Below are 17,480 nucleotides of genomic sequence, written 5' to 3' on the forward strand. Positions count from 1 at the left end.
TACATTGGACTGAGTAGAATTTTTGGACTATCTTTTTGAAGGGTAAAGGAGGGGAAATGCATTTTAGATACCAGCCGATTAATTATCTTGTTAGAAGTACTGAGACTATATTTTATAAAGATACTCAAAATTTCCAGCTGTTATCTCCAGCATCAGGTGATTACCTGAGTTGACTTCAAGCTAAAATGCAAGGATAAATTTCAATTTTGATTCAACCAACTGCACATAAAATCTACCAAATCCCTATCATGTGTAGTAAGTCCCATGCCATCTATTTATCAGCTTTATGTGAAGTCTTCTACAAATTCCCCAGGCAGGGCTGATTGTGCTTACCTCTGCATTTCCATACCATTTGGACTATGCTTCTCACAGAAGAAATAACTGTGTTACAATTATTAGTTTATATTCTACTGAGTGGTTCATCCCCGGAGAGCAAGGACTGTGTCTTATCCAACTTTTTGTGCATATTAAAGTTGCATTCATTTTCCAAACATTCACTCATTCCACAAATATTTATTGAGCAATTACTATGTACCAATGTTCTCCGTGTTGGGAATCCAGTGGTTAAAAAAACGGATGTGGTCTCTACCCTCATGGAGAAGACAGGCAATAAACAAGCAAGGAACAAATCCAGAAAGTAGTTAAATACTATAAGGGAAAGGTAATAAAATCGTGGGTAAACAAGTACAAACCTACCTAAGAATGTCAGGGAGCCTTCTAAGAGGAGGTCAAATTTATGTTGAGACATGAGGGTCAAAGAAGGAACAATCTTGGGGACTTCCCTGGTGGCGCAGTGGTTAAGAATCTGCCTGCCATAGCAGGGGGCATGGGTTCAAGCCCTGGTCCAGGAAGGTCCCACATGCCACGGAGCAGCTAAGCCTGTGCACCACAACTACTGAGCCTGAGCTCTAGAGCCCGTGCTCCACAACAAGAGAAGCCTCAACAATGAGATGCATGTGCACAACAACGAAGAGTAGCCCCCACTCAAAGCAACTAGAGAAAGCCCGCATGCAGCAACGAAGACCCAACACAGCCAAAAATAAATAAATAAATAAATTTATTTTTTTTTAAAAAGCAACAATCTTGGGAAAAGTATCACGATCAGAGGAAAAAGGAAGCATAAGGTCTCCAGGATGAGAAAGAGCTTGGCTTGTTCCTTACGTGAAGAACTCGAAGAAGTCTGGTGATTACAGATAGACCTGAGGGCATGAGGGGACTTCGGAGAGACAACGCACTTATAGGACATGAGAAGGAATTTGGACTTTATTCTCAGAGAAATGGGAGGCCACTGATAGGTTTGAAGTAGGAGAATGACACGATCCTGTTTACAATTTTAAAATTGTTTTCTTGTCCAGGGTACAGATGAGTTTGGAGGGAAGTGAGTATAGAGCAAAAGACCCCAACAAGGCCATTGGAATCGTCCATGGAAAGGGTGATTATAGCCTAGACCATGGGAGTGGCAGTGAAAGTGGGGAGAAAACATGGATTTTGGGTATATTTTAGAACAAGAAATCATGAGACTTGCTACTAAGCTGAATTATGTGGATGAGGAAGAGGAAGGAATCAAGGTGATGTTCATGTTTTGGGCTTAAGTAAATGCATGGTTGAAGGTGCTATTTACTAATATGGGTTCAAATGGAAAAGGGACAGTCATGGTGGAGAGAGGTAAGAATTCTATTTTGGATACATTAAGTTTGAGGTGCCTGTGAGGTAAGTCACAGGAGGAGAGGTTGAGTAGGCAGTAGGGTATCTGAGTCTGTAGCTGAGAGGAGAGATATAAATTTTGGAGTCATCAGAATATAGATGTTATTTAGAGCCAAGGGAATGAATGAGATTACATGGGGGAAATACCCCATCAATGTTTACTGAGCTACTCAACGGATGCCGGGAGAGGGCTGGAGGCTGGTGATTCCCTAACTGAATGAAGAGTCGGCTTGGCGGTAGGGATGGAGGGGAAGATGAGCATGGTTTGGATTGGTGAGTTGGAGGTGCCGGATCCTCACTCAGTCAGAGATTTCCAGTAGGTGTTCACACATGTGTGCATGTGCTTTGGGGAGTATCACAGCTAAAGAGAAACACGTAGGATTCACGGGCGCCTTGGGAGGTTGTGCTGTTGGAGTGAATAAGATGGCTGGGAAGGTCGTATAGAGCAGGAAGAGAGGAGCATTACTGATGGAAGCCCAGTGGCCACAGCATTCAAGGTGGGCAGAGGAGAAGGGAGTCTTTGAGGAGGAATGGCCAGAGATGCAGAGCGGAGCAGCTGTGACGGCGTTGCGTAGACCCAGGTCAGAAAGAGTTCACTGTCAACAGCACCAACTGCTACAGAGTGGGGCTAAGGTCGCTCGATTGGGCAAATTCAAGCTGACCTTTCAGAGAGCAGTCTCAGAAGAATGGAGGCAGCATCTTCCTGAACAGTGAATGAGAGATGGGCTGGAGGAAAGGGTGGCTTATTCCTTCAGGAGGCTTACTAGAGATAGGAAAAGGTCATTTGAGGGAAAGGTGGTCTCAGAAAAGATCTTCTTCAGTATGAAGGAGTTAAGAGCTACTAACCTCTATTGACTGAGGATCTGTGTAGTAGGAAGAATGTCATTGTTGCACTAACAGCTGGCACCAGACTTCCTCACAGGGAAACGACTGACTTTATTCAGGAAAGTTCTTTGACAGGGTGTTTTGGATGAGAAAGATAAAGTTCCAAGCACTGGTATGGAAAGATAAAGCAAAATAAAGAAATAAGCAAAGTGCTCTGTGTAAGGAAATGAACACAAATTCGGGGTCTGGGATGGGCAGCAAGAGGGAAGAAGGAGGGTGATGAAAGGGAAAAGGAGGGAGGGGAGAGACGATGTGGCAGAGGCTGAAGTGTGCAGAGAGCTGGCCAGTGAGGAAACCTTGGAGCAACCCTTGGGGAGGGTGGAAGGACATTTAAAAATAGGAGTGGTATCATAATCACTTAAAATTCTTTGGGCTATCACCGTGCAAACGCTCTCTGCTCCCTCTCATTTCAGTCAAAACCCACTGCACCCACAGACTCAGATAAGAGGGTTTGGGGGAATGAAGGAATCAGGGTGGTGTCTAATATGAGTTTGCTTGGAGAATGAGTCCCAAACTGAACAAGCTCAGAGGTGACCGGGAGAAGCGTAAATGCCTCCTCCAAGCATCTTTGGAAAGACCTGGTTTTCTCCTACAAGTGGGACTGGGGGTGCAGGCTAATTTCAGCTGAATCTCGGAGGACAGGGCTGAATCCCATTGACATCAGTGTATGCATACTCTGGGCAAGACATGGTCTGCTAAAGACTTTCAAAGTTATTTATTTTTCAGAACGACCCTGAAAGGTAAATATTAGAGTATTAGCTCCTATTTTCACATGAGCAAAGTGTGACTCATAGAGGTTAAGTAAATTGTCCAAGGTCACACAGACTTTATTAGTGAAGGATGATTCCAATTCAGATCTCTCTGACTCTAATGCTCTTTTTATGTCACCAAACTGACTGTACCTGTGGCCTGGGCTGATGGGAGGCGGGTAGAAAGACTGAAAACATTAATAGGTTGAACAAGACAAGAAAGAGAGAAAGAGGGGGGAGCTCTATGACTGAGGGAGGAGGTGGTTGATGAAGTGAAGTGATTCCCCTATCCCTCTCTACCCCTACCTTCCTTCCATCTGCTCAGGAGATTCTGAGACTGGCACCATGCTGCTGGGCAAAAAATGAGAGCAATTAGAGGCCTCTCCTCCCCTGTTTAATTTTGGATGCTTAGCCCCTTTATAGAGTAGTTACTTTCTATTTGGCTGAGCAGATATGAGCAATGTTAATTCTCTAATTGGGCCGACCACCCTGGGTGCTTGATAAGCATTTGGTGCCAAACAGCATTGTTCCAACTGAAATAGCCTCTCCTTAAAGCTATCCGTGCCCATGTGTAGGCCCTTAGGCCTTTACATGCTTCAAATAAGCTTAAACTGCACACTTAATATTTCTCAGCAGGAACCCAGGCTCCCTTAGCACTTTGTTTTTGCCGAGGATTACTCTAGGTTATGCTCTGGCTTACTTATGTTAAATGATGATTCCCCCGTGCCCAGACGTGAAAACATGGCCTCGATTCATAAATCTGCTGCTTCTTGGTCTCCACTACCATCCGTAGGCCCTTAGTAATCATTGATGTGATGTTTGCTTTGCTTGTGAGTGTTTGGGAAATGGCAACGCATGTGTGTGCTGGAGAGAACTCTGGGTGGTGAGTTGGAAAACCTGGCTGGTAGTCCAGATTTCCACTAAAGAGCCAGTCAAGGCATTTGCTTTCCTAGTCCTCAGTTTTCTCATATTCAGTGAGGGGTTTGGGCTACACGGGGAGAGCAAACATGTCACCTCCTCGTCCTAAGCCCATGGCAGGCAAGACTGATCTCCTGCCTCAGGAGCCAAGCTCATCACAGGGCTCTAGGCAGTCATTATTAGTAGATTAGATGTAACACCATGGGTCATCATCATTTTTTCCATTCAAAGAAGAAACGGTCCACTCTGAGGATTGGGAGTTGTTCCCAGCCTCAAGGAAGGGCTGCATCTAACCTGCCCCAGACACAAAGGACTCTGTCAGCATCTTAATTTCATCCAGGGTCCTATCATTTTCTTTAATCAACTTTATGATCTTTTGGTAGCCCTTCCTGTTGGATAGTTCTTTGGCTTCAGTCTTTACACTGTCCTGTTAAAATGTTAGCCTGTGTCTCCATTTTTTGTTCTTTAGTAGGATAGAAGAATATTAGGTTTTATAATTTCAAATCACCAACTGATGACTGTTAAGAAGAGTCAACATTTATTGAGGGCTATGTACCTGTCACTGTGTTGGGTGACTTACATACCTTAGCTCCTTTATACACATGGTCACGGCTGGGCCACTAGTGACCTTAGGGTTGATGGTCTCTATCATGTACCCTATTCGGCTGGCAAACTCCCTTACCTCTATAATTGAATTGCTGAGAATTCCAAGGGGAAATCCCATACCAGTGTCAATCTTAGCTCTGTACCGCAGCTACATTTTGGCCAATAATTTTGTCATTGGCAGCTTTCATTCTTACCCCTCCCTACACTCATCCTCTTCTCTCTTCTCAAGAATCCTTCCAGTCTTCTTCCTTCACACTCTAAGCAGATGTTTTCATCATGATTTCATTTTAAAAGTTAGAAAATTGAAGTGATAGGGCATTATCTCTCAGATGTCCTCACTTCAGCTTTATGCTCTAGGATCTTTCCTCTTGGACATGGCTAACTCCCTACCAACTCTTGATCCCATTCTCCTCCATCAACCTGGGACCTAACTCCCTTGTTCTTTCTCTCTCCACCAACTTCCTTCTCCTTGCCCCTCTCTTCATCCTTTAAAGAGACTCAGATTTCTCAAATCCTAAACAACTCTCCCTTGATCCCGGGTCCTTTGTATTTTTTTTTTTTTTTACTATCTAGACAACTTGCTTGCAAGAATAACCTACTACACCTGTTTTCATACCTTGTATTCACTCCATTCATTGGGACCTGACTTAAAGTTTCTCCCTCCCCCTATCCCGTGACCTCACTGGTCTGTGAAAGGTCAGTGAGGGACTACATATTACTAAACCAGGTGACGTTTTCAGTCCTTTTTGCTAGATTTTTCTGTATCGTTAAATGTAATAACCACTCTCTCCTTCCTGAAACTCTCTACTCCCTTCTTTTCTTTTTTTTTTAAACATCTTTATTGGAGTATAACTGGTTTACAATGGTGTGTTAGTTTCTGCTTTATAACAAAGTGAATCGGTTATACATATACATATGTCCCCATATCTCTTCCCTCTTGCGTCTCCCTCCCTCCCACCCTCTCTATCCCACCCCTCTAAGTGGTCACAAAGCACCGAGCTGATCTCCCTGTGCTATGCGGTTGCTTCCCACTAGCTATCTATTTTAAGTTTGGTAGTGTATATATTTCCATGCCACTCTCTCACTTCGTCCCAGCTTACCCTTCCCCCTCCCAGTATCCTCAAGTCCATTCTCTAGTAGGTCTGCATCTTTATTCCCGTCCTTCCCCTACTTTCTTCATGACCTTTTTTTTTTTTTTAGATTCCATATATGTGTGTTAGCATATGGTAATTGTTTTTCTCTTTCTGACTTACTTCACTCTGTATGACAGACTCTAGGTCCATCCACCTCACTACAAATAACTCAATTTCATTCCTTTTTACAGCTGAGTAATATTCCATTGTATATATGTGCCACATCTTCTTTATCCATTCATCTGTTGATGGACACTTAGGTTGCTTCCATGTCCTGGCTATTGTAAATAGTGTTGCAATGAATATTTTGGTACATGACTCTTTTTGAATTATGGTTTTCTCAGGGTATATGCCCAGTAGTGGGATTGCTGGGTCATATGGTAGTTCTATTTTTAGTTTTTTAAGGAAGCAGCATAGTGTTCTCCATAGTGGCTCTATCAAATTACATTCCCACCAACAGTGCAAGAGGTTCCCTTTTCTCCACACCCTCTCCAGCACTTATTATTTGTAGATTTTTTGATGATGGCCATTCTGACTGGTGTGAGATGATATCTCATTGTAGTTTTGATTTGAATTTATCTAATGAATAAGAATGTTGAGCATTCTTTCACGTGTTTGTTGGCATTCTGTATATATTCTTTGGAGAAATGTCTGTTTAGGTCTTCTGCCCATTTTTGGATTGGGTTGTTTGTTTTTTTGGTATTGAGCTGCATGAGCTATTTGTAAATTTTGGAGATTAATCCTTTGTCAATTGCTTCATTTGCAAATATTTTCTCTCATTCTCGGGGTCATCTTTTCATCTTGTTTATGGTTTCCTTTGCTGTGCAAAAACTCTTAAGTTTCATTAGGTCCCATTTGTTTATTTTTGTTTTTATTTTCATTTCTCTAGGAGGCGGGTCAAAAAAGATCTTGCTGTGATTTATGTCATAGAGTGTTCTGCCTATGTTTTCCTCTAAGAGTTTGATAGTGTCTGGCCTTACATTTAGGTCTCTAATCCATTTTGAGTTTATTTTTGTGTATGGTGTTAGGGAGTGTTCTAATTTCATTCTTTTACATGTAGCTGTCCAGTTTTCCCAGCACCACTTATTGAAGAGGCTGTCTTTTCTCCACTGTATATTCTTGCCTTCTTTATCAAAAATAAGGTGACCATATGTGCATGGGTTTATCTCTGGGCTTTCTATCCTGTTCCATTGATCTATATTTCTGTTTTTGTGCCAGTACCATACTGTCTTGATTACTGTAGCTTTGTAGTATAGTCTGAAGTCAGGGAGCCTGATTCCTCCAGCTCCGTTTTTCTTTCTCAAGATTGCTTTGGCTATTCGGGGTCTTTTGTGTTTCCATACAAATTGTGAAATTTTTTGTTCTAGCTCTGTGAAAAATGCCACTGGTAGTTTGACAGGGATTGCATTGAATCTGTAGATAGCATTGGGTAGTATACTCATTTTCACAATGTTAATTCTTCCAATCCAAGAACATGGTATATCTCTCCATCTATTTGTATCATCTTTAATTTCTTTCACCGGTGTCTTATAATTTTCTGTATAGAGGTCTTATGTCTTCTTAGGTAGGTTTATTCCTAGATATTTTATTCCTTTTGTTGCAATGCTAAATGGGAGTGTTTTCAGATTTTTCATCATAAGTGTATAGGAATGCAAGAAATTTCTGTACATTAATTTTGTATCCTGCTACTTTAGCAAATTCATTGATTAGCTCTAGTAGTTTTCTGGTAGCATCTTTAGGATTCTCTATGTATAGTATCATGTCATCTGCAAACAGTGACAGCTTTATTTTTCTTTTCTGATTTGGATTCCTTTTATTTCTTCTTCTCTGATTGCTGAGGGTAAAACTTCCAAAACTATGTTGAATAATAGTGGTGAGAGTGGGCAAACTTGTCTTCTTCCTGATTTTAGTGGGAATGGTTTCATTTTTTCACCATTGAGGACGATGTTGGCTGTGGGTTGGTCATATATGGCCTTTATTATGTTGAGGAAAGTTCCCTTTATGCCTACTTTCTGCAGGGTTTTTATCATAAATGGGTGTTGAATTTTGTCGAAAGCTTTCTCTGCATCTATTGAGATGATTGTATGCTTTTTCTCCTTCAGTTTTTTAATATGATGTATCACATAGATTGATTTGCGTATACTGAAGAATCTTTGCATTCCTGGAATAAACCCCACTTGATCATGGTGTATGATCCTTTTAATGTGCTGTTGGATTCTGTTTGCTAGTATTTTGTTGAGGATTTTGGCATCTATGTTCATCAGTGATATTGGCCTGTAGTTTTCTTTGTGACGTCTTTGTCTGGTTTTTGGTATCAGGGTGATGGTGGCCTCGTAGAATGAGTTTGGGAGTGTTGCTCTCTCTGATATATTTTGGAAGAGTTTGAGAAGGATAGGTGTTAGCTCTTCTCTAAATGTCTGATAGAATTTGCCTGTGAAGCCATCTGGTCCTGGGCTTTTGTTTGTTGGAAGATTTTTAATCACAGTTTCAATTTCAGTGCTTGTGATTGGTCTGTTCATATTTTCTATTTCTTCCTGGTTCAGTCTCAGAAGCTTGTGCATTTCTAAGAATTTGTCCATTTCTTCCAGGTTGTCCATTTTATTGGCATACAGTTGCTTGTAGTAATCTCTTATGATCCTTTGTATTTCTGCAGTGTCAGTCGTTACTTCTCTCTTTTCATTTCTAATTCTACTGATTTGAGTCTTCTCCCTTTTTCTTGATGAGTCTGGCTAAAGGTTTATCAAGTTTATTTATCTTCTGAAAGAACCAGCTTTTAGTTTGATTGATCTTTGCTATGGCTTCCTTCATTTCTTTTTCATTTATTTTTGATATGATCTGTTTGATTTCTTTCCTTCTGCTAACTTTGGGGTTTTTTTGCTCTTCTTTCTCTTATTGCTTTAGGTGTAAGGTTAGGTTGTTTATTTGAGATGTTTCTTGTTTCTTAAGGTAGGATTGTATTGCTATAAACTTCCCCCTTAGAACTGCTCTTGCTGCATCCCACAGCTTTTGGGTCATCGTGTTTTCACTGTCATTTGTTTCTAGGTATTTTTTGATTTCCTCTTTGACTTCTTCAGTGATCTCTTAGTTACTAAGTAGTGTATGTTTAGCCTGCATGTGTTTGTATTTTATACAGATTTTTCCCTGTAACTGATATCTAGTCTCACAGCTTTGTGGTTGAAAAAGATACTTGATATGATTTCAATTTTCTTAAATTTACAAGGGCTTAATTTGGGACCCAAGATTTGATCTATTCTGGAGAATGTTCCATGAGCACTTGAGAAGAATGTGTATTCTGTTGTTTTTGGATGGAATGTCCTATAAATATCAATTAAGTCCATCTTGTTTAATGTATCATTTAAAGCTTGTGTTTCCTTATTTATTTCCATTTTGGATGATCTTTTCATTGGTGAGATTGGAGTTTTAAAGTCCCCTACTATGACTGTGTTACTGTTGATTTCCCCTTTTATGGCTGTTAGTAATTGCGTTATGTATTGAGGTGCTCCTGTGTTGGGTGCATAAATATTTACAATTGTTGTATCTTCTTGTCTTGATCCCTTGATCATTATGTAGTGTCCTTGTTTGTCTCTTGTAACAGTCTTTGTTTTAAAGTCTATTTTGTCTGATATGAGAATTGCTACGCCAGCTTTCTTTTGATTTCCATTTGCATGGAATATCTTTTTCTATGCCCTCACTTTCAGTCTGTATGTGTCCCTAGGTCTGAAGTGGGTCTCTTGCAGACAGCATATATATAGGTCTTGTTTTTTTATCCATTCAGCCAGTCTATGTCTTTTGTTGGGAGCATTTAATCCATTAACATTTAAGGTAATTATTGATATGTATGTTCCTATTCCCATTTTCTTAATTGTTTTGGGTTTGTTATTGTAGGTCTTTTTCTTCTCTTGTGTTTCCTGCCTAGAGAAATTCCTTTATCATTCTTTGTAAAGCTGGTCTGGTGGTGCTGAATTCTCTTAGCTTTTGCTTGTCTGTAAAGGTTTTAATATCTCCGTCAAATTAGAATGAGATCCTTGCTGGGTAGAGTAATCTTGGTTGTAGGTTTTTCTCCTTCATCACTTTAAATATGGCTGCCACTCCCTTCTGGCCTGCAGAGTTTCTGCTGAAAGATCAGTTGTTAACCTTATTGGGATTCCCTAGTGTGTTATTTGTTGTTTTTCCCTTGCTGCTTTTAATATTTTTTCTTTGTATTTAATTTTTGGTAGTTTGAGTAATATGTGTCTTGGTGTGATTATCCTTGGATTTATCCTGTATGGGACTCTCTGTGCTTCCTGGACTTGATTATGTATTTCATTTCCCATATTAGGGAAGTTTTCAACTATAATCTCTTCAAATATTTTCTCAGTCCCTTTCTTTTTCTGTTCTTCTGAGACCCCTATAATTCAAATGTTGGTGCGTTTAATATTGTCCCAGAGTTCTCTGAGACTGTCCTCTGCTCTTTTCATTCTTTTTTCTTTATTCTGCTCTGCAGTAGTTATTTCCACTATTTTATCTTCCACGTCACTTATCCGTTCTTCTGCCTCAGTTATTCTGCTATTGATTCCTTCTAGAGAATTTTTAATTTCATTTATTGTGCTGCTCATCATTGCTTGTTTCATCTTTAATTCTTCTAGGTCCTTGTTAAACGTTGCTTTTATTTTCTCCATTCTAGTTCCAAGATTTTGGATCATCTTTACTATCATTATTCTGAATTCTTTTTCAGTTAGACTGCCTATTTCCTCTTCATTTGTTTGGTCTGGTGGTGTTTTGCCTTGCTCCTTCATCTGCTGTGTGTTTCTCTGTCTTCTTATTTTGCTTAAGTTACTGTGTTTGGGGTCTCCTTTTCGTAGGCTGCAGGTTCGTAGTTCCTGTTGTTTTTGGTGTCTGTCCCCAGTGGCTAAGGTTGGTTCAGTGGGTTGTGTAGGCTTCCTGGTAGAGGCGACTAATGCCTGTGTTCTGGTGGATGAGGCTGGATCTTGTCTTTCTGCTGGGCAGGTCCACGTCTGGTGGTGTGATTTGGGGGTGTCTGTGTCCTTATTATGATTTTAGGCAGCCTCTCTGTTAATGGATGGGGTTGTGTTTCTGTCTTGTTAGTCGTTTGGCATAGGGTGTCCAGCACTGTAGCTTGCTGGTCGTTGAGTGGAGCTAGGTCTTGGCGTTGAGATGGAGATCTCTGGTAGATTATTGTCGTTTGATATTATGTGGAGCTGGGAGCTCTCTTGTGGACCAGTGTCCTGAACTTGGCTCTCCCACCTCAGAGGCACAGCCCTGATGCCTGGCTGGAGCACCAAGAGCCTGTCATCTACACCACTCAGAATAAAAGGGAGAAAAGAAAGAAAGAAAGAAAGAAGAAGATAAAATAAAATAACGTTATTAAAATAAAAAATAATTATTAAAAAACATTAAGTAATTAAAAAAAGAAAGAAAAGAGTAAGCAAACCAAAAAACAAATCCACCAATGGTAACAAGTGCTAAAAATTATACTAAAAAAGAAAAGGACAGATAGAACCCTAAGACAAATGGTAAAAGCAAAGCTATACAAACAAAATGACACACAGAAGCATACACATGGACATTCACAAAAAGAGAAAAAGGGAAACAAAAATATATATCATTGCTCCCAAAGTCCACCTCCTCAATTTGGGAGGATTCGTTGTCTATTCAGGTATTCCACAGATGCAGGGCACATCAAGTTGATTGTGGAGATTTAATCCACTGCTCCTGAGGCTGCTGGGAGAGATTTCCCTTTTCTTCTTTATTCTCACAGCTCCCGGGTTTCAGCTTTGGATTTGGACCCACCTCTGCGTGTAGGTCACCTGAGGGCGTCTGTTCTTTGCTCAGACAGGATGGGGTTAAAGGAGCAACTGATTCGGGGGCTCTGGCTCACTCAGGCCGGGGAGAGGGAGGGTACGGAATACAGGGCGAGCCTGTGGCGGCAAAGGCCGGCGTGACGTTGCACCAGCCTGAGGCACGCCGTGCATTCTCCCCGGGAAGTTGTCCCTGGATCACGGGACCCTGGCAGTGGCGGGCTGCACAGGCTCCCCGGAAGGGAGGTGTGGAGAGTGACCTGTGCTCGCACACAGGCTTCTTGGTGGCGGCAGCAGCAGCCTTAGCGTCTCATGCCCGTCTCTGGGGTCTGCGCTGTTAGCCGCGGCTCACACCCATCTCTGGGGCTCCTTTAAGCAGCGCTCTTAATCCCCTCTCCTCGCGCACCAGGAAACAAAGAGGGAAGAAAAAGTCTCTTGCCTCTTCGGCAGCTCCAGACTTTTCCCCGGACTCCTTCTCGGCTAGCTGTGGCGCACTAGCTCCTTCAGGCTGTGTTCACGCCGCCAGCCCCAGTCCTCTCCCTGCGCTCTGACCGAAGCCCGAGCCTCAGCTCCCAGCCCCGCCCGCCCCGGCGGGCGAGCAGACAAGCCTCTCGGGCTGGTGAGTGCCGGTCGGCACCGATCCTCTGTACGGGAATCTCTCCGCTTTGCCCTACCCAGGTACGTGGGGAGTTTCTTGCCTTTTGGGAGATCTGAGGTCTTCTGTCAGCGTTCAGTAGGTGTTCTGTAGGAGCTGTTCCACGTGTAGATGTATTTCTGGTGTATCTGTGGGGAGGAAGGTGATCTCCGCGTCTTACTCTTCCGCCATCTTGAAGCTACTCCCCCCCTTATTTTTTTATGGTTCCATGTTTTTCTGGATTCTTCTCCTACCTCTTAGATATTTTTTATGGGCAACTTTCCAGCTTCTCCTTCCTGTTTGCCCTTCAAATATAGGTGTTCTCTCCATATGCCCTTTCTGGGGAGCCTCATCACCTCCCATGGTTTTAATTACTAACTTTATGTGGATGATCCTCCAGCTCTAACATCTTAGCTCAGCTTCTGGGTCTTCTACCCACGTGACTTCCTCTCATCTCCACTTGGATGCCCCAGAGCCCTTTACATCAGCAGGCAGGTCTACAACTTAAGGAGCGCCTCTCTCTACGCATCTCCCTTCACCTTCTGACACCTAGGCCTACCCTGCCTCCAGTATTTTCTAGATGGTTAATGGCACTTCCACCCGCACTGGCCATAAATCTGGGAATCATCCTAGTTGCCTTCTCATGCACCCTTCACTTTCATTCGCTAAGACATGTCCAGTTTTTATCTCAAACCTTTCTCACGTTTGACCCTTCCTTCTCATCCTCAACTCCCCCTTTAGGCCCTCATATTCTCCCACCTGGAACTTGTAACCCTCCTAATTTATCACCTCACCTCCAGCATTACTGCCCTCCAATCCTTTCCCACCTAGCATTGATGGGCCATTAAAACACAAATCTGACTATGCCCCTTTCCTGCTTAAAATCCTTCAGTGCCTATAATTGTTTATAGGATAAAGAACTGTGGCTGGCAGGAGATCAGAGGCTAAGAGCATGGAGCTGGAGCTCGACTCTCTTCCTCGGTTTAAATTCCAACTTCATCACCTGTGACTTTGGGAAAGTTCCTTAATCTGAGTGTGACTTGGTTATAATTTATAAAATGGGGAGAAGTTAGATGTATTGTTAAGATTAAATGCAGTAATCCATGCAAAGCGCTTTATACTTGGCCAGATATTTATGGTAGTAGAGTCATTACCACTGCTTCTACTACTGTGATTACTATGTCTTTGTTCGTGCGATTACTTCTCTAGAATACCATCCTCCACCACTAGCCCCCCAACACATCCTCCACCCCGATTTTCACTCTCTCTCCCCCGCCACACACAATCAACTAACTCAGAGCTTAGAGCCTCATCAACCTCCAGAATCCTGCTTCAAACCTTGAAATGGGCCAAGAAGCCCCTTCTCTGCATTCTCATCACACCCCTTATATTTTGGATACTGTTGGGTTAACTACTATTCCAAAGAAGAACAGGCTCAGTGATAAAGAAAAAAAGGTAAATGGCCCTTCAAAGTGCTTTTGTATTTGCTACTAATCATTCAAAAATATTAACCTATCCCTGCCACCCCAACCAATCCTCTTCTTTCTTCATTAAACATACAAGGCCAGCATCCAAGTAAGAATCGGTCTTTGGTTTTAGAAGAAAAGTGTAGATTCAGAGGCTGAGAGGAGCTAATTGTTTTTGATTAGTTAGTTTCAGACTTCATTGAGTTTTGTTTGGTAGGTTATCTGAATATTTATTAAGGGAGCTGGAATTGGAAGCAACAACTCCAGGAGCAGTAACGTTTGCATGACAGTGCATTTGTGCAGTGGTTGCCCCATGTGCATGTAGATGGTTCATGGCTGCCTGTGCACATCTGCGGTCCATCGGGCCTCTGGGCAGGGGATGCGGCATGGGCCTGTGATGTGTGCCTGTGTGGGAAAGAGAAATGAAAATTTCCAAGGTACAGCCTCTCCCGGAAGACCAGGGACATCTTCTCTGTCTCTTTTCTTCTAGCCCAACTCCTGTGAGGCTTGCCTGCCTGGAGGTAATTTTATTTTATCTCTGCAATCTTCTGGGATAGACCTAAGAAAACAAGGATCAAGCCACTCACAACTTTAATTAGGCTACACATAAATAATGGATTGCCTGATGAGTTGAGAACATACAGGAGGGTTGTGAAAGCAATAAAACCAACTTTCCTTAAGTGGTCCCTTCCTTCAAGGAGCTGCTGTTTCTTCACACAGATGTCTGTATCAGGTGACATAGAGACATTCTGGCAGTTCATCTCTCATTCATTTATTCATTTGTTTGTTTATTCATTCATCACATAAATTCTTACTGAAACTTCTGAAAGCAAGATGTGAGGTTAGATGGTGTGGGGAAGATACAGATGAATCCAACACGAGCTCTTTCTCAGTTGCTCAAAGTTACAAGATGAGCTGATCACTGTAAGTGAAAATTGACAAAAGGATTTCCTGGTAGGACATTATAGCAGATTGTCTTTCCCAAGAATGATCACAACAAAATTTCCCATTCCACATTCTTTTCTTACAATATGACCTTGACACTTCTCCCATCCAGCAGTGAAGTCTATGAACCTGACAGTCTATTGACCTTGAGCAGACATTTGTGGCTGTCTTAACCAACAGAGTGCAGTGGAAGAGATAGTGTGTGACTTCCAAGGCTAGGTAGAAAGGCCATGCACCTCTCTCTTGGAACCCAACCACCATGTTGTGAGGAAGCCCAAACCAGCCCAGATCATAAGGCATGGTCCACAGTTCAGCTGAGGTCTAGATTGATAGCCAGCAGTAATCACCAGCTGAGTGAAGCTTCCTCCAGATGATTCATGCCCCAGCTATCAAGTCATTCCAGCCTCCAAGTCTCCCCAGCGGAGGCCCTAGACGTTGTGAAGCGCCAAGCCATCCCTGCTCTACCCGTCTCCACTCCTAACTACAGAATCTGTGAGCTTAATAAAATAGTCGTTTGGAGTTGCTAAGTTAGGAGATCATTTGTTACCTAGCAACAATGACTGCAACATGCACTTGGAGAAAACTTGGAATCTGGGACTTTCCTTTCTCCCACTCAGTGACCCATAGTTAGCAAGTCTAGTCAATTCCATATAGAAAACTTCCCTGTATCTGTTTTCTCCTCTTCATTTCTGTAACTGTTGCTCTTCATAGCCAATGCCACTTCTTATCTGGTCTTCCTGCCTCTGGCCTCATCTGCCTCCCATCCAGCTCCTCAACTTGGAGTGGGAGTACACCATGAGGAACTTGCTAAGAGAAAGCACAAGATGAACAGGCAAGTCCTTGTTTTACTCACTGGAAAGTGATTGCAAATACTGTTTTTATATTAAAAGAGACATAGATAAGTTATAGCATAAAACCAAAATTGGCAACAATTAAAAAAAATATTTATTTATTTATGTATTTATTTTTGGCTGTGTTGGGTCTTCATTGCTGTATGTGGGCTTTCTCTAGCTGTGGTGAGCGGGGGGGTTCTCTGCGTTGCGGTGTGTGGGCTTCTCATTGCAGTGGCTTCTCTTGTTGTGGAGCACAGGCTCTAGGTGCATGGGCTTCAGTAGTTGTGGCATGCGGACTCAGTAGTTGTGACGCACGGGCTTATTTGCTCCACTGCATGTGGGATCTTCCCAGACCAGGGTGTGAACCCGTGTCCCCGCCTTGGCAGGTGGATTCTTAACCACTGTGCCACCAGGGAAGTCCCAAAATTGGCAAGAATTTTATAAAGATGAAACCAAGACTTCAAGGGCACTTCTCTTGCAGCAAGGACTTCCTAAAACTGCTAGTCGTACGGTTTTACTCACTCCCCTCTGATCTTTACAACATGCCTGTGGGAGAAGTTGGAGAGGAGCTGCTTTTTTTTTTTTTTTTTTTTTTTGCGGTACGCGGGCCTCTCACTGCTGTGGCCTCTCCCGTTGAGGAGCACAGGCTCCGGACGTGCAGGCTCAGCGGCCATGGCTCATGGGCCCAGCCGCTCCGCGGCATGTGGGATCTTCCCGGACCGGGGCACGAACCCGTGTCCCCTGCATCGGCAGGCAGACTCTCAACCACTGCACCACCAGGGAAGCCCGAGGAGCTGCTTTTAATTGTGTCTTAGCAGTGGCTTGAGATGAAGCTCCCAGACTTCACACAGTATTCTAGGCCTGCTACAGTCTACCTCTAGCCCACAGTTTCAGGCCGGCTTCTTACTAGTAAGCCTCCTACTCAGAGCAGCTGGTGGATGTCCTTTGTACATGCACAGACATCTACCTGGAGAAAGTGGGGACTCTTGGAAGATATCTTAAGGAAGATATTGCTTATCAGTCAAATTATTATTATTATTATTACTATTATCTTTGTAGTTCCCAGCCTACCATACCCTTTAAGCCTCTATGTTTGCGTACTTACGGCTTTCTATTACTGGAAAAACTTTGCTCATTTCCTTCCTCTCATTCATCCTTCAGTATAAAGTTCCAATGTCTCTTTGAAGCTTCTCCTGACATCCCTGTGGAATGAGGTGCCCCCTTTCTGGGCTCCCATGGCACTCTGTTCATGTCATATATAACGTGGGGTGTTATGGTGTGCCGTGGATGTGGCCACCTTGGCTGCTACACTTTGAGTTCCTTAAGGACAATAGTAAAATTTTACTTTTTTTTCAAAACTGCCCTCGCCACTCTGCTCTTCACCTGACTTTCCACTCAGTGCCTCTTCAAAAGTTGGATCTCAATCATTATTTGAGTAAGTAAGTTACTCTGTTTACTTTTATTTGGATTTATCTGAATAAATATCTCCAAAGAGGTTGGTCCTCAGGCCAAGTTTGCACCACCACCATGGCCCCTCATCTAGATGGACTTACATTCTCAAGAGAGGTTGTCCATCACTGGCTCCAAAACTCACTTTTTTTCTTCATTAGGACATGCTTCAGGTCTAACCCAGGTCCTCCTCATTGTAACGGAAGGGAACGGTAGAATGGGGTATGGATAGTCACTTTCTTTAGTGAGTGGGAAGCAGTTTAAGTTTCTCCAAAGTTCCACAGGGGGGCCACATGTCGGTGTGAGGAGTGGATTGAGAAGACAGTGTCCCAGTGTGTCTCCCCTAGCCACAAAAGAGGT

The sequence above is a fragment of the Mesoplodon bidens genome (assembly GCF_964165515.1).
Source record: "Mesoplodon bidens genome assembly, chromosome: 7".
Lineage (NCBI taxonomy): Eukaryota > Metazoa > Chordata > Mammalia > Artiodactyla > Ziphiidae > Mesoplodon > Mesoplodon bidens.